Source organism: Hyperoodon ampullatus, assembly GCF_949752795.1.
Source record: "Hyperoodon ampullatus genome assembly, chromosome: 15".
NCBI classification, from domain to species: Eukaryota; Metazoa; Chordata; class Mammalia; order Artiodactyla; family Ziphiidae; genus Hyperoodon; species Hyperoodon ampullatus.
The window spans coordinates 34,787,170-34,814,923 of NC_136928.1; the positions used below are offsets into that span (position 1 = coordinate 34,787,170).

Consider the following 27,754-nt stretch of genomic DNA (forward strand, 5'->3'; position numbering starts at 1 on the left):
TCCTATTGTATTTCGCCCCCTGCTGGTTTTGCTCGTGTGCAAACATATATATATATGCTATATACGCGATACATATATCGCTATAAGTGTTTATTGACCAGGAAGGAAAGAAGCAAAAATATTTGTGTGTGTGTGTGTATAGATACTGGAAATGAATTGATTTTAGATGAACACATGCTTGTTCTAATTTGATAGCTCAACTAAACAGAAATATCAGAATAAGAACATATGACAAAATCCTAAAGCAGACCCTACATCAAGAAAATGTTTAAACTGAATAAATTTAAACATCAAAATATTAAAAAGAAAACTGCGTTCAGAAAAATATCTTCCTAATTTCTTACATAACATATGATTACAAAATGATGATTTTTGTCAAGTAAATGCAGAAACCAATTCTATTAACTTAAGGACAACAATACAGAAATCAGTGTCCAACGCTGTATATAGAAATTGAGTCACTGTTTGGCCAGCTGACTTGTGAGCAATCAACCAACTTGTAATTGGTAATCTTACACATAATTCTGAAGACAACATTCCAATGCTTATGAAATTGTATTACAAAAAGAAAGTATCTCTGAATGTTTTGAAGATGATGAAAACATTAGCATTCATTGTATTTGCATCCAATGATAGTATTGTTTTCATTTGCTTTTTAAAAGTTATGACCAGGACTTCCCTGGTGGCACAGTGGTTGAGAGTCCGCCTGTGATGGGAAGATCCAACATGCCGCGGAGCGGCTGGGCCCGTGAGCCATGGCCGCTGAACCTGCGCGTCCGGAGCCTGCGCGTCCAGAGCCTGTGCTCCGCAACGGGAGAGGCCACAACAGTAAGAGGCCCGCGTACCGCAAAAAAACCCCCCAAAAAACCAGAAGTATATTTTCCCTTAAGAAGTGAATCAGTTTTGAGGGTTTTTTTTTTTCATGTTCCAACGAAACTTTATTTACAAAGACAGGTGGTGTGCCAGATTTGGCTAATGGGTCACGATGAATAATTTTTGTTTTTACCAGTACACACAATTTGGAATGGGTTTATGTATTACCTAGAAAAAGACTTATTAAATTATCCAGTTACTCGTTTCCAATTTTATGATAGCTAAAACTGTCTGTATAGGTTTATTATTTTACCTTATTATATCTGGATATAATTTTATTCTTTTTGGTGAATAAAATTTAGTAACTTTTTTTGAACATCTTTATTGGAGTATAATTGCTCCAATTATATACAAAGTGAATCAGTTATATGTATATATATATCCCCATATCCCCTCCCTCTTGCGCCTCCCTCCCACCCTCACTATCCCACCCTTCTAGGGGGTCACAAAGCACCGAGCTGATCTCCCTGTGCTATGCAGTTGCTTCCCACTAGCTATCTATTTTACATTTGGTAGTGTATATATGTCAATGCTACTCTTTCACTTCGTCCCAGCTTATCCTTCCCCCTTCCCCTGTCCTCAAGTCCATTTTCTACATCTGTGTCTTTATTCCTGTCCTGCCCCTAGGTTCATCAGAAGCATTTTTTTTTTTTAGATTTCATATATATGTGTTAGCATAAGGTATTTGTTTTTATCTTCTCACTTACTTCACTCTCTAAAACAGACTCTAGGTCCATCCATCTCACTACAAATAACTCAGTTTCATTTCTTTTTATGGCCGAGTAATATTCCATTATATATATGTGCCACATCTTCTTTATCCATTCATCTGTCCATGGACACTTAGGTTACTTCCATGTCCTGGCTATTGTATATAGTGCTGCAATGAACATTGTGGTACATGACTCTTTTTCAGTTATGGTTTTCTCAGGGTATATGCCCAGTAGTGGGAAGGCTTGGTCATATGGTAGTTCTATTTTTAGTTTTTTAAGGCATCTCCATACTGTTCTCCATAGTGGCTGTATCAATTTACTTCCCCACCAACAGTGCAAGAGTGTTCCCTTTTCTCCACACCCTCTCCAGCATTTACTGTTTGCAGATTCTTTGATGATGGCCATTCTGACCGGTGTGAGATGATACCTCATTGTAGTTTTGATTAGCATTTCTCTAATCATTAGTGATGTTGAGCATCCTTTCATATGTTTGTTGGCAATCTGTATATGTTCTTTGGAGGAATGTCTATTTAGGTCTTCCACCCACTTTTGGATTGGATTGTTTGCTTTTTTGGTATTGAGCTGCATGAGCTGCTTATATATTTTGGAGATTAATCCTTTGTCAGTTGCTTCGCTTTGCAAACATTTTCTCCCATTTCTGAGGGTTGTCTTTTCATCTTGTTTATGGTTTCCTTTGCTGTGCAAAAGCTTTTAAGGTTCATTAGGTTCCATTTGTTTATTTTTGTTTTTATTTCCATTTCTCTAGGAGGTGGGTCAAAAACTATTTTGCTGTGATTTGTGTCATAGAGCATTCGGCCTATGTTTTCCTCTAAGAGTTTGATAGTGTCTGGCCTTACATTTAAGTCTTTAATCCATTTTGAGTTTATTTTTGTATATGGTGTTAGGAAGTGTTCTAATTTCATTCTTTTACATGTAGCTGTCCAGTTTTCCCAGCACCACTTACTGAAGAGGCTGTCTTTTCTCCATTGTATATTCTTGCCTCCTATGTCAAAGACAAGTTAACCATATATGCGTGGGTCTATCTCTGGGATTTCTATCTTGTTCCACTGATCTATATTTCTGTTATTATGCCAGTACCATACTGTCTTGATTGCTGTAGCTTTGTAGTATAGTCTGAAGTCAGGGAGCCTGATTCCTCCAGCTCCATTTTTCTTTCTCAAGATTGCTTTGGCTATTTGGGATCTTTTGTGTTTCTACACAAATTGTAAAATTTTTTGTTCTGTGAAAAACGCCATTGGTAGCTTGATAGGGGTTACATTGAATCTGTAGATTGCTTTGGGTAGTACAGTTTTTTTCACAATGTTGATTCTTCCAATCCAAGAACATGGTATATCTCTCCATCTGTTTGTATCATCTTTAATTTCTTTCATCAGTGTCTTATAGTTTTCTGCATACAAGTCTTTTGTCTCCTTAGGAAGTTTTATTCCTAGGTATTTTACTCTTTTTGTTCCCATGGTAAATGGGATTGTTTCCTTAATTTCTCTTTCAGAAATTTTGTTGTTAGTGTTCAGGAATGAAAGAGATTTCTGTGCATTAATTTTGTATCCTGCTACTTTACCAAATTCATTGATTAGCTCTAGTAGTTTTCTGGTAATGTCTTTAGGATTCTCTATGTATAGTATCATGTCATCTGCAAACAGTGACAGTTTTACTTCTTTTCTGATTTGGATTCCTTCTATTTCTTTTTCTTCTCTGATTGCTGTGGCTAAAACTTCCAAAACTATGTTGAATAATAGCGGTGAGAGTGGACAACCTTGTCTTGTTCCTGATCTTAGAGGAAATGGTTTCAGTTTTTCACCACTGAAAATGATGTTGGCTGTGGGTTTGTCATATATGGCCTTTATTATGTTGAGGTAGGTTTCCTCTATGCCCACTTTCTGGAGAGTTTTTTTATCATAAATAGGAGTTGAATTTTGTCAAAAGCTTTTTCTGCATCTATTGAGTTTATCATATGGTTTTTCTCCTTCAATTTGTTAATATGGTGTATCACATTGATTGATTTGTGTATATTGAGGAATCCTTGCATTCCTGGGATAAACCCCACTTGATCATGGTGTGTGATCCTTTTAATGTGCTGTTGGATTCTGTTTGCTAGTATTTTGTTGACGATTTTTGCATCTTTGTTCATCAGTGATATTGGCCTGTAGTTTTCTTTTTTTGTGACATCTTTGTCCGGTTTTGGTATCAGGGTGATGGTGGCCTTGTAGAATGAGTTTGGGAGTGTACCTCCCTCTGCTATATTTTGGAAGAGTTTGAGAAGGATAGGTGTTAGCTCTTCTCTAAATGTTTGATAGAATTCGCCTGTGAAGCCATTTGGTCCAGGGCTTTTGTTTGTTGGAAGATTTTTAATCACAGTTTCAATTTCAGTGCTTGTGATTGGTCTGTTTATATTTTCTGTTTCTTCTGGGTTCCATCTCGGAAGGTTGTGCTTTTCTAAGAATTTGTCCATTTCTTCCAGGTTGTCCATTTTATTGGCATATAGTTGCTTGTAGTAATCTCTCATGATCTTTTGTATTTCTGCAGTGTCAGTTGTTACTTCTCCTTTTTCATTTCTAATTCTGTTGATTGAGTCTTCTCCCTTTTTTTCCTGATGAGTCTGGCTAATGGTTTATCAATTTTGTTTATCTTCTCAAAGAACCAGCATTTAGTTTTATTGATCTTAGCTATTGTTTCCTTCATTTCTTTTTCATTTATTTCTGATCTGATCTTTATGATTTCTTTCCTTCTGCTAACTTTGGGGTTTTTTTGTTCTTCTTTCTCTAATTGCTTTAGGTGTAAGGTTAGGTTGTTTATTTGAGATGTTTCTTGTTTCTTGAGGTAGGATTGTATTGCTATAAACTTCCCTCTTAGAACTGCTTTTGTTGCATCCTTTAGGTTTTGGGTTGTCGTGTTTTCATTGTCATTTGTTTCTAGGTATTTTTTTGATTTCCTCCTTGGTTTCTTCAGTGATCTCTTGGTTATTTAGTAGCATATTGTTTAGCCTCCATGTGTTTGTATTTTTTACAGTTTTTCTCCTGTAATTGATATCTAGTCTCATAGCGTTGTGGTCGGAAAAGATACTTGATATGATTTCAATTTTCTTAAATCTACCAAGGCTTGATTTGTGCCCCAAGATATGATCTATCCTGGAGAATGTTCCATGAGCACTTGAGAAGAAAGTGTATTTTGTTGTTTTTGGATGGAATGCCCTATAAATATCAATTAAGTCCACCTTGTTTAATGTATCATTTAAAGCTTATGTTTCCTTATTTATTTTCATTTTGGATGATCTGTCCATTGGTGAAAGTGGGGTGTTAAAGTCCCCTACTATTATTGTGTTATTGTCAATTTCCCCTTTATGGCTGTTAGCATTTGCCTTATGTATTGAGGTGCTCCTATGTTGGGTGCATAAATATTTACAATTGTTATATCTTCTTCTTGGATCGATCCCTTGATCATTATGTAGTGTCCTTCTTTATCTCTTGTAATAGTCTTTATTTTAAAGTCTGTTTTGTCTGCTATGAGTACTGCTACTCCAGCTTTCTTTTGATTTCCATTTGCATGGAATATCTTTTTCCATCCCCTCACTTTCAGTCTGTATGTGTCCCTAGGTCTGAAGTGGGTCTCTTGTAGACAGCATATATATGGGTCTTGTTTTTGTATCCATTCGGCCAGTCTGTGTCTTTTGGTTGGAGCATTTAATCCATTTACATTTAAGGTAATTATCGAAATGTATGTTCCTATTACCATTTTCTTAATTGTTTTGGGTTTGTTATTATAGGTCTTTTCCTTCTCTTCTGTTTCCTGCCTAGAGAAGTTCCTTTAGCATTTGTTGTAAAGCTGGTCTCGTGGTGTGAATTCTCTTAACTTTTGCTTGTCTGTAAAGGTTTTAATTTCTCAATCTAATCTGAATGAGATCCTTGCTGGGTAGAGTAATCTTGGTTGTAGGTTTTTCCCTTTCATCACTTTAAATAATTTAATGTCCTGGCATTCCCTTCTGGCTTGCAGAGTTTCTGCTTGAAAGATCAGCGGTTAACCTTATGGGGATTCCCTTGTATGTTATCTGTTGCTTTTCCCTTGCTGCTTTTATTTTTTTTCTTTGAATTTAATTTTTGATAGTTTAATTAATATGTGTCTTGGACTGTTTCTCCTTGGATTTATTCTGTATGGGACTCTCTGTGCTTCCTGGACTTGATTGACTATTTCCCTTTCCATGTCAGGGAAGTTTTCAGCTATAATCTCTTCAAATATTTTCTCAGACTTTTTCTTTTTCTCTTCTACTGCGACCCCTGTAATTCAAATGTTGGTGTGTTTAATGTTGTGCCAGAGGTCTCTGAGACTATCCTCAGTTCTTTTCCTTCTTTTTTCTTTATTCTGCTCTGCGGCAGTTATTTCCACTAATTTATCTTCCAGGTCACTTATCCGTTCTTCTGCCTCAGTTATTCTGCTATTGATTCCTTCTAGAGAATTTTTAATTTCATTTATTTTGTTGTTCATCATTGTTTGTTTGCTCTTTAGTTCTTCTAGGTCTTTGTTAAACATTTCTTGTATTTTCTCCGTTCTATTTCCAAGATTTTGGGTCATCTTTATTATTATTACTCTGAATTCTTTTTCAGGTAGACTGCCTATTTCCTCTTCATTTGTTTGGCCTGGTGGGTTTTTATCTTGCTTCTTCATTTGCTGCATATTTCTCTGTTTTCTCATTTTGTTTAACTCACTGTATTTGGGGTCTCCTTTTCGCAGGCTGCAGGTTCATAGTTCTCATTATTTTTGGTGTCTGCCCCCAGTGGGCGAGGTTTGTTCAGTGGTTTGTGTGGGCTTCCTGGTGGAGGGGACTGGTGCCTGTGTTCTGGTGGATGGGGCTGTATCTTGTCCTTCTTGTGGGCAGGGCTGCATCTGGTGGTGTGTTTTGGAGTGTCTTGTGAACTTAGTATGACTTTAGGCAGCCTCTCTGCTAATGGGTGGTGTTGTGTTCCTGTCTTGCTAGTTGCTTGGCATGGGGTGTCCAGCACTGGAGTTTTCTGGCTGTTGGGTGGAATTGGGTCTTAGTGTTGAGATGGAGATCTCTGGGAGAACTCTCACTGATTGATATTACATGGGGCTGGGAGGTTTCTGGTGGTCCAGTGTCCTGGACTTGGCCCTCCCACCTCAAAGGCTCAGGCTCGACAGCTGGCCAGAGCACCAAGACCCTGCCAGCCACATGGCTCAGAAGAAAAGGAAGAGAGAAAAAAACCAAAACAAAACAAAAAAACAAACAGAAACCTAGGACAAATGGTAAAAGCAAACCTATACAGACAAAATCACACAAAGAAGCATACACATACACACTCACAAAAAGAGAAAAAGGAAAAAAATATATATATAAAAGGAAGAGAGCAACCAAACCAATAAGCAAATCCGCCAGTGACAATAAGCACTAAATACTATACTAAGGTAAACATAAAACCAGAAACAAATTAGATGCAGAAGGCAAACCCCAAGTCTATAGTTGCTCCCACAGTCCACTGCCTCAATTTTAGGAGCATTCGTTGCTGCTCCTGAGGCTGCTGGGAGAAATTTCCCTTTCTTTTCTTTGTTCTCATAGCTCCTGGGGTTCAGCTTTGGGTTTGACCCCGCCTCTGTATGTAGGTCGCCCTCAGGCATCTGTTCCCGCTCAGACAGGAAGGGGTTAAAACAGCGGCTGATTAGGGCTGTCTTGCTCACTCAGGCGGGTGGGGGGGGGGAACGGTAGTCATAATTGGAATGTGGGGCGAGCCTGTGGTGACAGAGGCCAGCGTGATGTTGCAACAGCCTGAGGCGCGCCACGTCTTCTCCTGGGGAAGTTCCTGGATCTTGGAACCCTGGCAGTGGCGAGCTGCATGGGCTCCCAGCGGGGTGTGGATAGTGACCTACGCTTGCACACAGGATTCTTGGTGGCAGCGGCAGCAGCCTTAGAGTTTCATGCCCATCTCTGGGGTCCGAGCTGATAGCCACAGCTCACACCCATCTCTGGAGCTCGCTTAGGCGGTGCTCTGCCTTCTGTGGGCACACAGGGAAGGAATCCCCTCTCCTTGTGCACCCCGAAACAATGGTCTCTTGCCTCTCCAGCAGGTCCACACTTTTTCCTGGACTCCATCCTGGCTAGCTGTGGTGGACTAGCCCCCTTCAGTCTGTGTTCACCCAGCCAACCTCAGTCCTCTGCGTGGGATCTGACCTCTGAAGCCCGAGCCTCAGCTCCCAGTCCCCACTCACCCCGGCAGGTGAGCAGTCAAGGCTCTCAGGCTGGTGAGAGCTGGTCAGCACTGATCCTCTGTGCGGGAATCTCTCCGCTTTGCCCGCTGCACCCCTGTTGCTGCGCTCTCCTCCGTGGCTCCAAAGCTTACCCCCCACCATCCCCCGTCTCCACCAGTGAAGGGGCTTCCTAGTGTGTGGAAACCTTTCCTCCTTCACAGCTCCCTCCCACTGGTGCAGGTCCCATCCCTATTCTTTTGTCTCTGTTCTTTCTTTTTTCTTTTGCCCTACCCAGGTATGTGGGGATTTTCTTGTGTTTTGGGAAGTCTGAGGTCTTCTGCCAGCATTCAGCAGGTGTTCTGTAGGAGCTGCTCCACATGTAGATGTATTTTTGATGTATTTATGGGGAGGACGATGATCTCCACGTCTTACTGCTCTGCCATCTTGAAGGTCCAACCTTCGTGAATCAGTTTTTATTAAATGGAATCTATAAAAAAATCACTTCGATCTAAAATATTTTGTTTATTCAGTGTTGAATTGTAAATGCCCTGCTCTTTGCTGATAAGGAAGCTGAAGTGAAGACCCAATGAACTAAACCAAAAACCTTTGTTAGCTGACTTACAGGGATAGTGATGAAGGTCTCAAATTAGAATAAATGTGTCTGTGCACTGATATCCATCAAGGTACACATTTTCTCATTACTTATAAAGGGATAAAACTGCCATTGTTGTCAAATGGTTTTTCTAAAAATGTAAACCTGTTACATCTGTATGGACACGAAGGTCTTGTGATAAAGGCTTAGAGAGGCGTGGAAGGTAATAAAACAATTGTAGGAGATGATGATGGCTTGTACGTTGCCTATTATTAACACATGGAAATATAGACATGAACTTCCATTAAATTCAAAGCATTTTTCTCCTCCTTTCTCACTGTTCTCCAGGTTTTTCTTCTTTAACACCATACAGTGTGATTTCTGGTGTTTGAGGCAGCAAACACCAGCTCTGTTATCTTCCTTCTAAGTGGTTTAAAAATGAGTAAATGAAAGTTCTTCTGACAATTTATAAACCTAAAACCCAGTGAGGAGTTTTGTTTTTCAATAGTGTGCAAAAAAAAAAAAAAAATCTGAGCTGAGAAACTGACTCTAGAAAGTGGCAATCACACCACAGCCCTGATGACTTGCAGAGTAACTGTCAGGACATCCCTGAAGTAGTTCCTCTCCCTATGGCACGGCGTCTCTCTAGCCCTTTCTTTTCTCCTGCCCATCCTCCTCCCAAACCCACCTCCTTCTAACCTCTCTGAGGGAAAACTGACTCTGGTTCTCCACCACCTCCACCTCTAGATCCACTCAGTGTGTGTAACCCAACCCAGCAAGGTGAGTCTTGGGCTCTCGCCAAGCAGACCATCTGCTGTTCCTCAGGCTTACCCTTGGGGTCTCAAGACATCTATCTATACATTTTTTGTTTTGTTTTATTTATTTTACAAAGATGGAATCATCTGACTCCAGACATACTTTTGAGCAAATTTGCTTTTTTTTATGATTTAAATATTATTTACTATTAAGAGTAAATTTTATATTTAAACAAACCACACTGGTTTTATTTAATCAAAGTACCTGTAGCAAATTCCAATAATAAATATTCAAAATTAAGATGTTAAATAAAGCCTTGACTTTCTTTTTGTTATAATTTTTTTTCACCCACACACACTATATTTTATTTTTACAAGAGATAAATAAACTGACACCAAGCATTGTAAATGGATGACCGCAATAAAAGCAGCAATGATTGCAATTACCAAACACGAAACACACTCATACTATGTCATAATATTGATATTCAGTACAGTAATCCTCCACTGTAACAGCTCCTTTACTTTGCAGTGAAAATTGATTTGTATATTTTTTGCCTCTGAGTCCTTGTGGGATTTTTTTATTATTATTCAAACAGAAAGTCACAAAAATTATAATCATCAGTTCACTCAGTCCCATGTAATTAATTTTTTTTTTCATCTTGATCTTTTGTTAGCACTTTTATGAATTCATCAGTTTTCCATTAGAGTTCTGAAAATGCTTATTCATTCAGTTCAGCAGTATAGTCAGTTACCAGAAACCTGTACTTGTCAGAGTCTTTTCCATGAATTCCTTGAAGATTAAACCCTTTTATAGGAACATTTTTGCAAAAGCATCAGAGTACATCCAGAACTGTCTGTAAATGACAAAAGACTTAAAAATGACCATGGTTAAAGATTTGGTGAAAGTTCATAATAATGCAATTGACAAGGAAATTTAGTTATTTCTGAGATATAAATTTTAAAGTAATAACTAGAATTATGACTTATAACATTGTACTAGAGCATATAAGATTTTTTAAAATGTCATGTAAGCAAATTTGCTTTCTAAGAAAAAACTCAGCAATATATTATGGACATCTCCCCCATCAATTTACACAGTGCTTTCCCCTTTCTATGCCGGTATGGTACTCCATAATATGCTGCTATAATTTTTTTAACCAATTCCCATGATGATTAGCATGAAGGTGTCTCTGCTGTGTTTTGCTGTGACAAATGATGCCATAATTTCTTGATGGATTTGTCTGGGATTGGGGCAGAAAGTGGAAGGAAAGGGGGTAGTGATCTGGAGGATGTCGAAGAGCTGCAAGCCTAGTTTTGGACGTGATGGTAAGCACCTCCAGAGTGCAACTGGATGCCTTGGAAATGGGATGAGAGTGAAGGAGGGAGGAAGTGGAGAGGGCAGCAGAGGAGGTGAGACAATGCCTGGACCCATGGGCAAGCTCACCCACCCACCATCTCACTCCTTTTTAGGCAACCAGTAATTTCTATCAGTTACCAACATGGTATTAGAGAGGCCCATGTTAACTCATCTTTTCCCAACCTAATGCCTTACCAACTAGCTCTTCTATGCCTTAGTTTGGAAAGGTAGGCTGAGACCAATCCATGGAGGGCCTTTACTTCTGCACCAAGGGGTCTACAGCAATCGGGGGGCTGTAAGTGGACTTACAGTTCTTCAGTTCTCAGGTCAGAAGTTGACTTTGCAAATACCGAAGTGTTCTTAAGAGATAAACAGCACAATTAAAGAACAGCCAGGGGCTTCCCTGGTGGCGCAGTGGTTGAGAGTCCGCCTGCCAATGCAGGGGACGCGGGTTCGTGCCCCGGTCTGGGAGGATCCCGCGTGCCGCGGAGCGGCTGGGCCCGTGAGCCATGGCCGCTGAGCCTGCGCGTCCGGAGCCTGTGCTCCGCAATGGGAGAGGCCACAGCGGTGAGAGGCCCGCGTACCGCAAAAAAAAAAAAAAAAAAAAAAAAAAAAAAAAAAAAAAAAGAACAGCCAGCCTTGGGAAAGAACACAATATATCACCTGTCTGGTTGTGCTTCAACTCAGTTGTTTATCTCCCAGGGGTAGCCCCATTCTATTCATTTAATTCCACATTCTTTGTACTCTTTAACTGTCCATAACTATGTCCCCATAGCAGCTTCCCTCCTTATAGCCCTGCTGGTTCCTTCTTTTTTTGTCTTCCTTTCTTCCTTCCTTCCTTTCTTTCTTTCTTTTTACCATCGGTGGATTCATAATAATTATAACACATATGATCTGTATATACTAAACTACACATCTAACTGCAATCTAAAACCAGCTCCCAAATAACAAAATGCTGCAAATTCTAAATTTTGTAGAGTATTACTGGAGCCTTTAATTTAATTAATTCAATCTTCTGTGCAGGGATGACCACATAGGAGGACTTTCATTCCCCTTCCTTCTATTGTTGCTCACCTTTTGGTTAAAGCATGGCTCTGCTTCCCAAACCTCCTCTAACCTGCACTCTGTTCTTGGGTTCCCTTTTGGGCAACCTGCCATGGGGCTTCTGGTTGACCTGGGGCCTCGCAGGCTGTGTTACTCAGTCTTTGTTCTTAGGACCAAGTAAAGGCAACTCTTTTTTCTGTTTCACACAGGCTGCTATTTGCTGAAAAGCCTGAGCCCACGGAGAAGCCCTTTAAGGCTTCGAAGAAGGTGCTGTCATCATTCAGTACCTTGTTTCTGGAATCAGTCTCTTACGTCTCTCCCCCTGCCAACCTTTTCCAATGTCTCTCTGCAGACCTGTCTCTCTCCCTGCCAGGGCTTTCAGCCTTCATTTCCCCAGGAAATGATTTTCTCAGTCTCTCCACAAAAGCCCAGGAGGAAAGGAACTGGCCTTTCGTTCATAATGAGCCACAGTGTGATGAAGGAGTAAAAGTTGTCCGGTGTTGATATAAATGCATTTTCCCACAAAAAACAGCCGCTGCTGTCACTGGAGCTGGGAGAAAGCTTACTTTGTTTGGAACAATCAACGATAGGGTTAGCAGAAAGTCAGCATGTCAAGGAGTGACTTAGAGTATCTAACCAGATGAGGAAATGAAGATCCATTTATTTTAGTCATGGTGTGTATGAATGGGTACGTGTGCATGTGCGTGTGTGTGTGTGTGTGTGTGTGTGTGTGTGAGAGAGAGAGAGAGAGAGAGAGAGAGAGAGAGAGAGAGAGAGAGAGATTTCTTTGTAGAGGAGCTAGTTTCTGAAATGGGGAGGGCTGGGCTCCAAGGGGATAATTAGGATTTTAACAGCTTACTGTGAGTGGAACATTTCATTTCTCTAAGTACTGAGAAGTGCAGGCTAATAGCTATCCCAGCCATTAGTTATTCTGCCAAAGATTTCTATCAGACTTAGACATTCAGATAGATGTTCGAACCAGCACTATGGTCAGCAGAGACCTGTAAAGACTTTGCTGGAGGAAATCAATCTGTACCCAATGCATTATCCAGGCATGTTTGTTTTTCCAATTCATAAGTCATTTTGTTGTCAGAGTAGCCTTTTTATTCCTCTTAACTTTTTATTGAGTTCTTCAAGGCGGCTGTTCCAAATCCTTTTCATTTTTCTCAAAGAACTTCTGACCTCCCCCACCCCCATAGATGACCTCCACACCTAGTTTACTGAGGGAGTCAAGGCCTCAGCTCTCCTCTCCACTCTCTCAATTTGATCTGCATTATCATCCATCCTTTGCTTTTTTCCTTCATTCTTTCTACATATTTCCAAAGAAGCCACATCCTATTTTTATTCCCAAAGCTAATCTTTTCTGGAGTTCTTGATTTTACCAGTAACTCCCCATCTCCACCTCCATCAACCATTATCTCCCTATTTCTGGCATCTTCAAGATCCTGTTCTCTTCTAGCTCATTGAAAAGATACCCCAATGTCTTGACTGCAAAAACCTATAGCATGACTATGCTTTCCTATCAGAATCTAGGCTCTAGTCAATTTATCTGGAACCACAATTTCTATTAAAACTGGCCTCTCGTAAGTCATCAGTAGACAGCACATCCAATGACCTCAGTCCTTGACACTCCTGACTATGGGCCATGCTTAGAAAAGGGGAACAGTGAAGATTTGAGAGTGAGAGGGACATAAATGAGATTCCGGAAGGGAAGGGCAGTTTTGCAAGCAGTCATTTAAGAGGTAAAGCTGAGTCGAACACACCAGGCCCTTGGGCTTTGTTCTTTTTGTGGGGTCAGAGCGGGCAGAGTTGGCTCCCAAGCCCTACTGTCGGAGCCAGACAGAAGGTCCTGTCCATCCTGGTGGGCTTGGGTTCAGCACTGCTTTGGCAGAGGAATGGCCGTGTGGCTTTTGTTTTGGGGATTTGAACAGACATCCCAGAGCCCACAGGGAGGTTTCCCCTTACTTTATGGACTTAGGCATATTGCTAATGCTCACCCCAAGTGAGCTTTATCTAATCTAAAGAACCCAAGTTACTCCAAATCCAACACTATATCCAGGAGTGGAAGACAACTTAGATGTTCTCTCTTTCTACGGATTCTTACCACGGTTTCCATAACACCATGCTCTTCGTGCCTCTCGCCTTTCTCTCCCACTGGCACATCAATTGCATGTGCTGCAAAAGTCAAAACACTTTAGGCTCCCACAAGTTAAAACGGCAGAGCCACAAGATGGAAATAAGTTGTCCCCTGAAGTCACTTCATGAAGGATAGATGCCTGGAAGAATCACTCTACTCCTGTTGGATTTTGTGTGAACAAGAAATAAACCTTCTGTTATATTAAGCCACTGAGCTGTCGGGGTTTACCTGTGACTGTAGCCTGGTCTGTGTAGCTACAAGAGCTTAAATGCCTGCAGGGGCCTGACCAGGAGGCAACTGAAATGAATGAAGTAGCTGAGAGCCTAACAGAGAGCAAGGACTCGGCGGGGGGAGGGGGGGACTACCCTGACTCTGGGACTAAGCTTGTCCCATTACAGGGGAAAAGCTGCTGCTCAGATCTAGCTCATTCTCTTATGGGATACTTTAGAGCCAGCATTGCCAGATCCTAACTGAATATTTTCTCAAGAAAAGCTGGGAATCTGGATGTTGATGTGAAGTCTCCCAACTTTTTAAATGCTGGCAGTTCATACGGATTAAAAAACCAAAACACAGACATCTTTGCTGTTTCCTAAATGTCTTAGGTATGTTTCTGCTTCAAGGTTTTTGCACTTGCTGGCCCTTCTGCCTGGAATGTTCTTCCTCTAGGCACCTGCAAGGCTTGTTTCTTCTCCCATGCCTTTGCCCAAATGTCACCCTCTTGGCTTTTCCCAACCACCCTCTTTAAGACCACAGCACACTCTCCCTCCCACCTTATACTGTCTCCTCCTTCCCTGTTTTTTTCTTCTCTATACTATTTACTACCTTCTAAATAGATAGTAATTTAAAAAACTTTTTGATTGATCTGCCCATTCCTACCATTATGATCAAAGTATACGAAGGCAAGGATTTTTTTGTCTTGTTCACTTTTGTATGCCAAGTGCCTAGAATAGTACCTGGGACATAGAAAATGCTCAACGTTTATTTGTTAAGTAAATGAATTTTTAAAAACACCCAGTATGTGGGTCAGATGATGCATAGTTGGAGATCTGATTTAGTTCATGGGTCATGAGTTTACAACTTCTGTTTTAGACCCTTACTGAGAAGTCCTTGGAGAAAAGTGCCATTTAGAGCTGCAAGCAGTTTCCCACCTCCCACAAAGTAGATGTTTGATTTATTTTGTTCTGGGAAATAAAACACAAGGAGTTTCAGGAAAAGTCTTATAAATTCCAGGGAGTCCCATGCCTGCCTGTATCTTCACAGAATACTATTTCTCATCTTGTCTCTGCTCAAAATCCTAGAATTGTTCACAGCCAAATTTCTGTCTCAGTCCTGGTGTGGGGACCAGTCGTGGTTCCCATAGTTACACCAGCCAATACGTTCCCTTTTGCTTATTGAATTGGTTTGAGTTGGGTTTCTGTCCCTGTGAATGAGAGTCCTGACAAATTTAATGTGACTTTGGGCGAGCTGTTTCATGTTTCTGAGTCTCAGCTTCCTCACTTATAAAAAGGATGGGGTCAGATTAGATAAGCAGTAGAGCCCTTTCCAGGATTTTAACATTTCAGAATTCTAACACATTTAAGGTCACTGATCTATGGAGCCCAAACATTTGTGACTGTGGGCAAACTTGGTTCACTGGAGCCGCATGCCACTCTTGGCCCCCATTTCCAGCAGCCCCTCTGACTGTCTATTGCTCCCACCTCCTTTGGGGGGTTGGTTTTTCTGGTCACATGTTCAGGACTTGCTCCTGTTGGTAGAGTCACATGCATTGTCCTTCTAGTATCTCCAGATATGTCCTCCAACATGATCCTTGTGGACACATTTTTCTTCTTCCTGACCCCAGCTGTTATTTGTCTTTTCCCCTTTCTTGTCCCATGCCTCACTAAAGTCACATTTACTTAATCTGCAGCATTTAGACATTTTTAGATCTTTCATGCCCTATTGTGTGTCTAGACTGTTCTTCCTTTTACTGCCTCCTTCCATTTTCCTCTGGGTTGGGTAGGAAGCTTACTTTATCAACTCAGGTTAGAAAGCTACATTATTTCTTTAAATCATCATAGAGTCTGCCTCTGAGTCCCCATTTGGCAGGGCTGGAGAGAAATTCAGTCTTTGTCATTATTAGGGATACCTCCCTTCATTCTAGAGTCAGGCAAAGGTCTTGGGGCTCTTATACAGAGCAAAACATTTGGAGAGGTCCCCCCAGTTCAGGGCAAGTTGGCTACTGTGGATATGCTCTTTTCCTAGCCCACATGGCAACCCAGTATCTGGTAGCTGCTGGACCACACATGGGCATGAAAATGATAATAACAATAAAAACAACAACAATGTTTATGGAATGTTACTAAAGTACCAGGGACTCAGTAGTGCTTTACAAAAATAATTTCATATGAGCCAACTGCTCCTTAGCCTAGAACATACTTTTCCCAGATAACTCACAGTTCTCCCTCATCTCCTTTAAGTCTTTGCCAAATATTATGTTCTCAATGAGGCCTATCCTGACCACCTGCCTCTGTGCCTCATCCCCTACACTCACCATCCCTTTTCCCTGCTCTACTTTTGTTCCCATAGCACATTCTAGGCTATATGATTTACATACTAATAGTGTTTTCTGTCTGCCTCCCCACAGTAGAATGTAAGCTCTAAAAGGGTAGGATCTGGGCTTCCCTGGTGGCACAGTGGTTGAGAATCCGCCTACCGATGCAGGGGACACGGGTTCGTGCCCCGGTCTGGGAAGATCCCACATGCCGCAGAGCGGCTAGGCCCGTGAGCCATGGCCGCTGAGCCTGTGCGTCCAGAGCCTGTGCTCCACAACGGGAGAGGCCACAACAGTGAGAGGCCTGCGTACCGCAAAAAAAAAATAAATAAATAAATAAAAGGGTAGGATCTTTATCTGTTTACTTCTATCTCTCAAGCCCCTAGAACAGTACCTAGCATATAGTTCAATAAATGCTTTGGAATATGTGATTTTAATTTTCATGGATGAGGAAACTGAGGCACATAAAGGGAAGCAGGTATCCCATGGCACATAGCCAGCCAGTGGCAGAGCTTGAGTTTAAGCCCAGGCCACCTGATTTCTTTTAACCACTTTGTGTGAAATGGGTACCCCAGACCCCCAGCTAGCCTACTGAGGTGCATCATTCCTCCCAGAGGCCCTGCCGTATACCTGGGGCATTGAGAGTACAGTGTGGGTCCCAGTCCTCAATGAACCCATGAATCTCCCTCTTCCTTCAGCTCACCCCCCATTCCCTTCCCTAAACACTGCCCACTTCCAGACTAATAGAATATCCTCAAGGAGATTAAAACTTTCATTTAGGCCAGGAAAAGAGTTTATCTTCTGGAAACACCACCTTTCCACTTAGCAAGTGCTCTTGAGGCTAAGAAATGCAAGGATTGGCCACTTCCTTGGAATGAGGAGGTGGGGTACCCAGAAAACAAAACAGAATTAGCTTTGTGTGTGAGTGAGTGTGTTTGTAATGAACATGCCTTTTATACCCTGAGCTCCCTTTCCCACACCACTGCAAGATCGTCTCTTTTCTTCTTTTAATTCCAGTTCCCAAGTCCAGCCATGCTACTAATACCTGCTGAAGCCCCTCTGAATGGAACAAGCCTGTGCAAAGCCCACCCACCTGCCGATGCAGGGGACACGGGTTCGAGCCCCGGTCCGGGAAGATCCCACATGCTGCGGAGCGGCTGGGCCCGTGAGCCATGGCCGCTGAACCTGCGCGTCCAGAGCCTGTGCTCCACAACGGGAGAGGCCACAACAGTGAGAGGCCGCGTACCGCAAAAAAAAAAAAAAAAAAAAGAAGGCTGAATGGAACATGGCTCAAAGGAAGAAAAGAGAAGGGGAGGGGACTCTGTCCCGAGGGCCCAGAGCTCCGAGTCCTCCAGGCACAGGCGTGGGAGAGCCAGACCCGCAGGAGAGGCTGGGCAGAGCCCCCAAACCCGGAGCAGGTAGGTCTGAGGAACCCCGGGAGGGTCACATTTACTGGCCTTCCTTTTCCTCTCGTGTAATTTGGGAGGTTTGGGGAAGAATTTCCTGACAGGATTGCCTTGGGCAAACCACACCCTTGCACCTCATTGTTCTCATTTTAAGGGGAAGGGGTCTGCAGTAGGTACCTCTGAAATGCTGTGGTTCTGAGGCTGATATGAGGCAGGAGGTGCCAAGTCTCATGAAGCCAAGCCATAAAGTAGGGCCCCCAGAGGTGGCCACACCGCTGTCTCTGGACCAGTGGTTCTCAAACTTGAGGTGCATCAGAATCCCCTGGAGGACTTGCTAAAGCAGACTGCTGGTCCCACTCCTGGAGTTGCCTTTTAGTAGGACTGGGGTGGGGCCTGAGAATTTACATTTCTAACGAGTTCCCAAGTGTGGCCTCTGCCACTAGTCTGGGGATCACGTGTTGAGCATCACTGGGAGCATTGCCCAGTTGGAGGAGCCCTCTGAGATGAAGGTCACCTAGGTGGAGCACAGCCAGCCAGGGTTGCAGCCTTCAGGATGCGTACCTCTCCCTCCTACCTGTAGGGGGCAGCATGGTTCTGCCTCAGCCCAGCAGAAGCACTGGGATAACTGCTAAATTAACTCCTGAAAAAATACACCCGTTTCCTGAAAATCCTAGATAGATTCTAAGCCTCCCTCACGGGCCTGGGTCTGGGCCCTTGGCAGGGGAGCCCCTTTAATCTGAGTGTGCCCAGCCGGGGCTGGCTAGGGCTTTGCTACAGAAAGAGAGCAGCTCTGCTAACGCTGGACTCCCGGGGCGGGGAGTGTGATTCATTCGCCTGAAGGCTCCCACTGCTGGCAAAGTGCTGGCTCAGCGTCAGGGGCCAGGAAATGTTCCACAGGCGAACAAATTAAGACCCTGAATATTTGTGCAAGAGCTGGTGAAAGAGAGGGGCAGAAAGTGATGGAATGCGTTTTAAACAGGGTCAGTCTACCGGGGCACTGACCATTGTTTCGGAAAGGAAGTGTATCTTCTGAAGTTGGCTGATTCTCCCCTGTGAAACTGCGCAGGGCTTCCCAAAGGCTAAACCAGCCAGCAGGGGGAGACTCTACGTTTGCTCCTTGGGCTTTTAGCCCTAAGCAAGCTATCCCCCAGGCCCTCTGCTCTTATTTTTTTAAAAACCCACTGTACTGAGAGATGCCTCAAACTTTTATTTAAAACAAATTTTTTTTTTAGAAGCATTGTATATTTAATGTCAAAGAATTTGAATTCAAGTACAAAAATTAAACAACACATGATTTCAACATTAAAACCCATAACACTTATTACTCAAAGAACTATACAATGAATATCAAAAACACAAATGGAGCATACCTATAAAAACCTTAAATACATTAACAGCAAAATTATAATTATTTCTACAACAATTATTAAGTAAAATATTTATAGTTATTTTCAAGGACCACAATGGTAGATTGCTTTTTCTTTAGTACTGCATAAAATTTGCATCTTAATCTTTTTGCCCTTCATTTCTTTCTACATAATAATTAGATGCTTCTGTTTATATAATTGTTCTAATTGCTAATACAGATAGTGATCCTTGGTAATCAAATCTAGTGTAACCATTGTCTGCAAGTGCTTTAATACTTGCGAAACTCTATTTAGCAAAGTTATAATGAAAAAATTTAATGTAAACTTCTGGGTTCTACTGACCACTCAGGAATCAGAAGTTATTTAAAATCCCAAAAGTTTAAAAAGAACAGCAGTTTGTTATACCTTTATCAAGAGAAATCACTGAGTAACTTTTAAAACTTAGCATTTTTACAAGTTTTACAATGGTAGGTTATTATGAATTGTGACTGATATTTACTATGTTGAAATAAATATATAATTATCATTTTAAAACCAAATGTACAAACCTGATTCTAAAATAAAACAGTATTTTATTTTATTTTATTTTATTTGTGGTACACGGGCCTCTCACTGTTGTGGCCTCTCCCGTTGCGGAGCACAGGCTCCAGACGTGCAGGCTCAGTGGCCATGGCTCACAGGCCCAGATGCTCTGCGGCATGTGGGATCTTCCCAGACCGGGGCACGAACCCTTGTCCCCTGCATTGGCAGGCGGACTCTCAACCACTGTGCCACCAGGGAAGCCCAATAAAACAGTATTTTAATTTGCATGCTTTACAAGGAAAGTTTCATACTCCTGTTTACAATATTTTCTTCAGAAGGATGAAACCTGATTGGAGATATATAGCCGCTGTCCAACATGGCTGCCATTAGCAAGTGATACCGTTGGTGACAAAGGATAGATAGCTTGGATAAGAATAAAGCCTTAAAGTGTAAGGAAGCACACTGGGAGTCCCAGAAGAGAGAGTAGCACTAACAGGGGAAAGACTATTTACTGAACTGTGACAGAAATTGTAGTCTGTAAATAAATACATAACAATTATGCTTCACATCTTTATGGTTACAAATTTAATTCAAAGAGACAAAGCATTAAAACTATAATCACATAATGTTCTAACATTCAAAATCCTGATAATCTTATATTGCTGATAAAGACTGTTTCAGCATTCACTGCATTGCAAATCCTGATAGTTTCATCAGTCAGTATTAAGTAAATTTTCACTGACACAATGCTTCACAGATCTTACTAGAATGCATTCTTGGATATCTGTTTCTTGGATATCTGTTAATTGTTTTGTGCCTTTATGATCACCAAAAAAGGGAATCTCTGATTTCTCTTGCTCTATCCACAGTGAAGCTCCTTTTAAATGTGGTACTGACACTAAGGGGTCGTCCATGAAGAAAAGATATAAAACAGTGAATTCATATTTGCTTCTTTTTTGAAACTGTATTAGGTATCAAACTAGCAGAAACACTTACCCCTGGACTGAAAAAACTCTCTAATATTTCATTATTTAAATACTAATGTAAACATTTATACAACCCAATAAACCAATTTAACATTAGAATTCTACTGGTACCATAAAACAGTAAAATGAATCATCTTTATAAAATAAACTTCAAGAAACTATTATCAACTTACAGTACAGAAAAATCCAAAAATTAAACCAAATTATTTCCTTAAAAACCAACATTTGAAATATTACTGTTCCACAATAAACATTCATCTTACGCATCAATAATTTCTTGCTTCATTAGTTATAATGTTTATAGATGTGTGTGAGTACTAAAGACCAAATCTGTAAATCCTGTACTTTCCAAAAACTCAACTATGTTCTTTGGTGTAGTGTAAGCCAAGGGTGTGAAAATGACTATGAAGTGATTATTTATAAAATGTACGGTGTTTCTAGGAACAGAAGAAATTAGGTCATTTAATGCACAGGTAAAATTTTTTCTATATTTTCCTGGTGCTATAAATGAGGGCTAAAAATGAATGTTAACTTAGTATTGTCATGGGACTTAATATTAAGCCAACGGAAATGAGATCAACTGCAGGAGAATAAGCTCAAGCAGCATCAGAAAGGACCTGTTTATTTTCTCCAAATTCTTCTACATAGGTCCAGGCTGAAGAGATTGTGTCCCCTGTCCAAATGAAGTAACGTAAACTGGGCTGCCAGTTCCTTTGCATCTTCCAATGTAGTACAGAATTTGTCTGGCATGAAGTAACTCTGGGATGCATTTGCAATAGCAAGAATAACGATTTTATATGCCAAGAGTACTTTCCCATCTTGACTTGTTGTTGAATATAAATAATACTCTGGTCGTGCCCAATTATTTTTGTTGCAGTAATAATCCAAATGCATTACTTCAGAATTGAAATGATTGGATTTTAAAGAATACATACTAATTGGAGTAAGCTTTGTTCCAGGAAAAAATGGATAAGTGCATCTTTCAATTTCAGGGGGGCTTGGGCCATGCTGGCCATTGAGACAAGCTGGAAGAGTTGGTGCCATGCCTAGAGTTTTTTGGTGGCTCTCTTCTTTGTTAGCAAACACAATCAGGTTTTCCAAAGTGGGGCTAATCTGACCATTAAGATGATGTCTCCAAGTGTTTTCTTTATTTACAGGTTTTCCCAGTGTTACCTCAATACTTGCTCCATCAATGCATTTTCCATTCATAACAGACATAGCAGCCACTGCATCTTCTCGGTTGAAAAAGTGAACAAAAGCATAATCTCTAAATTTCTTTACTCATTCAACTGCACCAGGTTTGAATTTATTGAATTCTGCTTTAATTGTTTCCTCTGTAGTTGAGATCGTTACTTTTCGTACATAGAGAACTTTAACTCTCTGCGTGGTTTCCTCATCAACCTCTTTCTCTGGGTCAGCCCAATCTACCTGAATGGTATGGCCCTACAGTTTGAAGGTTCCTGGAATTAGTTTTCTCCTAGCCATAGCAGCAGCTCTGTGAGATTCATACTCAACAAACGCAAAACCGCGATTTTTGGTCTTACCAGTTGCGCTTGGGTAAACAATGACATCTACAACTCCTTCTGTAACTTTCTTCATTTCATACAAGATTTCTTCCTTCTTCTTTTCCTTCAGAATAGCTCCAGTAACTAATCTGCAATTATCCAAGCTTACACACACACTGATAAACTTCCCTGGTCGAATCTCATAATTATTAAGAATTCTGATGGCTAACTGGGCTTCTTCTTTTGTAGTACACATAACAAAAGCATAACCTCGATTTTCACCACTAAATTCCATCCTAAGTCGAAATTCATATATCTTTCCAGCTCTTTCAAATACAGGAACTAACTCATCTTCATACATACCATGAGGTATTTTTCCTACAAAAACTTCACAGCCTCTAGGTGGAAGTGGACCTTCCCAACCTGGAGGCAGACCACCAAACTTCCTTTGCCCATTTTCTTGAACCATGTTGTATCCAGTCTTTTCCATCAAAGCAAGTAATGCTGCTTCATTCTGAGTACCAGTTCGGACTTTACTGCATCCATTTGTTCCATCTGTATTTTCTTCATTCGTGGTTGCAGTTCCCCTCGGGTATTCAAATGTTGGTCCTAAATGCCTGAGACCAACGACCACAAACCGCCGCCACCATTTCGGGGCCAGTCGGTGGGAGCGGGGGTCACCGCAGGGGGGAGGGGAGCCCACGTGGAGGAGCTCGCGAGGTCCTCACGCCTAGCCTGGTCTCCCTTTAATTTATTTTATTTTTGGCTGCATTGGGTCTTCGTTGCTGCACACCGGCTTTCTCTAGTTGTGGCGAGCGGGGGCTACTCTTCCTTGCATGTGTGTGCTTCTCATTGCGGTGGCTTCTCTTGTTGTGGCGCACAGGCTCTAGGCGCACGGGCTTCGGTAGTTGTGGCTCGCGGGCTCTAGACCACAGGCTCAGTAGTTGCAGCGCATGGGCTTAGTTGCTCCGCAGCATGTGGGATCTTCCTAGACCAGGGCTCGAACCCGTGTCCCCTGCAATGGCAGGCAGATTCTTAACCACTGCGCCACCAGGGAAGCCCTCAAACTTTTATTTAGAACAAAGTGAGAATAAATAAGCAATACAAAACAAAACAAAACAAAAAAACCTTCCAAGCTGAACGAAAGCTTTCTATGTGTGCAGCAAACAGAGACAGACAGCCTACCAAGTCCAGAGGTAGACAGGAAGCTGCCCGGCTAATAGCCTTGCCCAGTATGGAAAAGGAAGGCATTCTGGGGACAAGGAAGGAGGAGCAGAGGCTCTGAGATGGGCAGAAGGTGTTTTGGGGGAAAAGAGAGAAGACTAGGCTGCTTGGAAAGGATTCCTCTTCCCCCTCCATCCCTCAAGCTAGGAGGTCAGATTTGAGCAGAGACTCAAGGCAGGGCCTGAGGATGATCACAACAGTCAGATCACCTACCCTGGTGTACTCAGTTTTCCACTACCAGTGGATGTCTATCCAACCTCTAGATATTTAGATGTGAAAGTGGTACACGCAGGGAGCACTATCAGTAAAAGAGGCCTTCTGGGTGGTCTCTAAGGGGTGGGCCTAGGCTTGTACTGCCCCATTCCTACACTCTCAAAGTTCCTGTAGTGACCATAGTGATCATACCATGGGGCACGATCAGCATCTAAGACCAGCTGTAGATGTGGATCAGAGCAACCTCACGTGATGCAGCTGGAGGTCAACCCACAACAGATCATTGGAGCAAAAAATGACCCCTTGTTAGCAACATTATCTGTCCCCTGCACTGATAACAGGACATATCATTATATGGCATCTTTCACTAAAGTGGTTCCTCGTGCTTTTTATCTCCCCTTCTCCAAAATTCTCCTCCTCTGTATTGTCAATCTTTGGTAGTGTCATCATTCACAAAATCACCTAAAGAAGAAATTTTCTGGTTATTTTTTGCTCTCTCTCCACCAACCACATTCTGGCCAAGCCAAGAAATCCTGATTATCCTCTCTCTTAAATAATCTCCATCCTCTCTCCTCCACAGCCACTAGTTTGTACACATCTGGATGGCTGCTGGCCTCTGTCTTCTCTAATTCCATCCTCATCACTGATTCTAGATGCTCTAAAAGTCATATTTGATCATGGAGCTCCCATGCTTAAAAACCACTGGTAGCTCCCCAGGGCCTGTAGAATATGAGGCTGCATTGCTTTTGGGAACCAGGCAGGGTGTAGATAAATGAATGAGTGAATGAATAGAAACAAAGAGATGGGGAAGAGGAGTTGGGGGTAAGAGAGTTTTGTTGAATTCCTGTCATGGGGGAGACCACCCACCGTAATCCTGTAAGCTCTACTATGCCCTGTAGTTGAATTCCAATCAACACAAGGGGATAAAAATTGTATTTAAAATCTTTTATTCCTCTATTCATGCCACCCCAGCCAGGCATGCTTCCAATTTCCTTCCCCACTCTCCTTATAGATTCCAAAAGCACTTCACACTGCTTCCCTGAGACCCACATGAGTGAGAAATGAAGTGCCGTGTGGTCAGCCCCGTGTAGCCTAGCAGACTGTCCCCCAGGGTGTCTTTCTGTAGTTAGTTGGGTGGGTGCAAAATTCTAACCAATTTTCCCTTCTAGCCCTGCCTAGCCTCTAGCTGGAGAGAAGAATGTGGTCTTAGAAGGGGAGAAATATTTCCTCTTTTAACACAGTCCCTTGTGTTTAACATACTCACCTTAGAAAATGACCACTTTTTCTGAACACTCACACAAACACACACACACACTGCTTAGTTTCCTATAAAAACTGCTGTTACTGTGTTTTTGTCCTTAAGATCTGCATTTTGGGGGTGGTTGGCCCTTGCTGCTGCACTTGACAGGAGCTGACAAGTAACCACTTTTGGATGTCACAGATGCTGTGACTGGACTGTCTCAGGGATGAGGTGATGAGAAGCTGGTTTGGTGTTTGTGCACCCAGGCAACCATCGTGTTTACTTGCTGTCTCTTTGGTAGGCTTCCAAACCAGCTGCACCACACCCGTTAACACTGGGCTCCACACTGGTTACTGGCGGGTTGTCCTGCCAGTTGTGAGGCACTATTACTTTTCACTTGAGCAATTTGTGGTTTCATTGGAGGAGTAGTTTTAGAGAAACACATCAGAATTTCGCCTGACAAAAGTCCTAAATGCCCAACGAGGCGGTGTCCTGGTTGGGTGTGTCCTGCTCCCAATCAGACTGTCTGCTCCTCTGCTTGAGAGGCTGATATATATTTTGCTTATCAACCCATTTGGATCTGTTGAGATCCTACTGTGTGTTTGGCATGGATCTAGACCTCAGGAACCCAAAGATAAATAAGGTATGGTCGGCCAGGAGTGATAACTAGGTGAACAGGTGAATATATTGCAGGGCCATAGGGCTAGAAAAGCAGGCAGAAGTAAAGTGCTGTGGGAGCACAGAGGAGGTGGAGGGCAACCGGGGACAGCTTGTGGAATGGAGGATATTTGAGCTGGGTGTAAAAGGCAAAGAAGAACATTTGAAGAAGAACAGCACATGCCAGGTACTGTGCTTGGTGCTTTACCTCCATTGACTCATAGGAATGCTCACAACAGCCCTGTGAGAAGGGAACTATTATTACCCCCATTTTACAGATGAAGAAGCAGAGGCTTCTGGAGGGTAAGTCACTTACCTAAGGTCACATACCTAGTAAGTCAAGAAGCTGTGATGTAAGATATTGCCAGGTGTGTAGTACACACTCAGTAATCATTAGATGTTATTATTTTATTATAATAATTATTATTATTATTATTTTGCGGTACATGGGCCTCTCACTGTTGTGGCCTCTCCCGTTGCGGAGCACAGGCTCCGGACGCGCAGGCTCAGCGGCCATGGCTCACGGGCCCAGCCGCTCCGCGGCATGTGGGATCTTCCCGGACCGGGGCACGAACCCGTGTCCCCCGCATCAGCAGGCGGACTCTCAACCACTGCGCCACCAGGGAAACCCTATTATTAAAATTATTAAGCCCAGGGCTACTGCCTCTAAAGCCCATGTCCCTGAGACAGTATTATCATGGCTCCAGCAGCATGTGAAAGAAGCAAATGTCTGAGTCTTACCCTGGATCACTAAGGCATGAGTCCTTTTTGGTGGCATTCTTAAGGTTCTGAGTTAAAACTTGGAGCCTTGCTAAATTATGAAGAAGGCAGACTTGGTCTTTGGATTCCATAGGTCATAGCAGTACCCCTGACCCCCTTATGCACTCCTCTTCCTTCAGGCTGCTCCTTCTACTCTTTCCCCACTTCTGAAAAATCTATTTCTTGGTAAAAGATCAGACCGTTCAAGTCCAAATCTTAGAACTTGAAACGTGGAAAAAGCCATGGAGATAATTTTATTTAGATCTTTGATTTTACAGATGCAAAAACTGAGGCTGAATTAACCAAGTTTCTTTTTGCTTCAAGAGACATAACCCAGTTTAAACTATCTCAAGTGAAAAAGGGAGTTACATTAGCTTTCAGGGGTGGAACTAGCTTCAAGGGTGAAAAACAAATGTCATTAGTTTATTTGTGCTCTCTTTTTAATCTCAGATCTTTTGTCTCTGCTTCAAAATGTGATGTCTTCAATTGTTCCTGGTACAACTGGAATTCTTTTTTTATGGTTGGTAGAGGATATGGCCAAAGAAAACCCCAGGCTACATCATTCCATGTTAGTGATTTCAGATGAAAGAGAGAACTTCTGTCTCCTTGTTTCAGTATATAAAAATCCCAAGGAAAGACTCCGATTGGCCCAGCTTGGGTCACATGGCTACTTCTTGGACCAATCACTGTGGCCAACTGGATGTGCTGTGATGATTGATGACCTGGGTGTCATGTTATCCCAGTGTGGGGTGGTGTGGGGATGGCAGGTATCATGGAGAGTGATCTTACCAGAATCATATGTGCCTTTATAGAGGGAGGAGGGTTGCTCTCACCAGAAGGGCAGTGAGGTAATCAGCCTTCTAGGTTCCCAGAGATCACCACTTCCTGATGTCTAGGCCTTCATGTAATCCCCTCCCCTTGAATGTGAGCTTGACCAAGCGACTCACTTCTAATGAATAGAATATGGCAAAAGTGATGGGATATTCCTTCTGACATTATTTTACTGAAGTCTGTGATTTCCCCTTTTTCCCTTGCTCACTCAGATGAAGCCAGCTCCCATGTTATAAGCTGCCCTATGGAAAGGCTCATGTGGCAAGAAACTGAGGATCACCTCTGGCCAATAGCCAGCAAGGAACTGAGACCCTCAATCCAATAGCCCACAAGGACCTGAGTCCTGCCAATAACCTCTGACTGAGCTTGGGAGTGGATGCTTTCCCACCTGAACCTTGAGTGAGGGCAGCCCTGGCCGACTCCTTGATTGCAGCCTGTGAGAGACCCTGAGCTGGATGGTCCAGCTAAACTACACTCACATTCCTGACCCATAGGAACTGTGAGGTCATCAATGTACATTGCTTTAAGCTGCTAAGTTTCAGAGTAATTTGTTATGCAGCAACAGAAAACTTAAACAGGGAGGAAGGACATTCAGCAGACAGAAAAAATACACAGATATCTGCTGCAGAACCTACTAGTACACAAAACACCATCATTGTTCTGGTTTCCGAATGTCCTGAGCTTTCCTTATCAGACTTTTCCTGCCAGCTCTGTCTTCCTGCCTGCCTGTATTACCCTTTTATTCTTCATAACTTTTATTTCTTTCCATTCTCCTTGCTTTTGTGAGAGCCAGCAGGAAAGGGAAAGGAACAGGGAAGAGACATATGTTG

General features: G+C 42.2%; 1 long non-coding RNA gene and 1 pseudogene across 3 annotated transcripts in view; one reads left to right on the forward strand and one right to left on the reverse strand.

The window, feature by feature from the left end:
• Positions 1-695: 695 nt before the first annotated feature.
• Positions 696-27,754, forward strand: part of LOC307064129 — a 30,433-nt gene continuing 3,374 nt past the window's right edge. For both annotated transcript variants that reach the window (XR_013811277.1, XR_013811278.1), the window contains exons 1-2: positions 696-828; positions 17,232-17,632. This is a non-coding gene — a long non-coding RNA (uncharacterized lncRNA). The remainder of the gene's footprint in view (positions 829-17,231; positions 17,633-27,754) is intronic.
• LOC307064758 (putative RNA-binding protein 46) lies at positions 19,841-27,443 on the reverse strand (annotated as a pseudogene). Its single transcript has 3 exons — positions 27,313-27,443; positions 21,140-22,617; positions 19,841-20,044 (listed from the first exon to the last, which is right to left on the reverse strand). The product of its transcript is annotated as a putative RNA-binding protein 46 (transcript).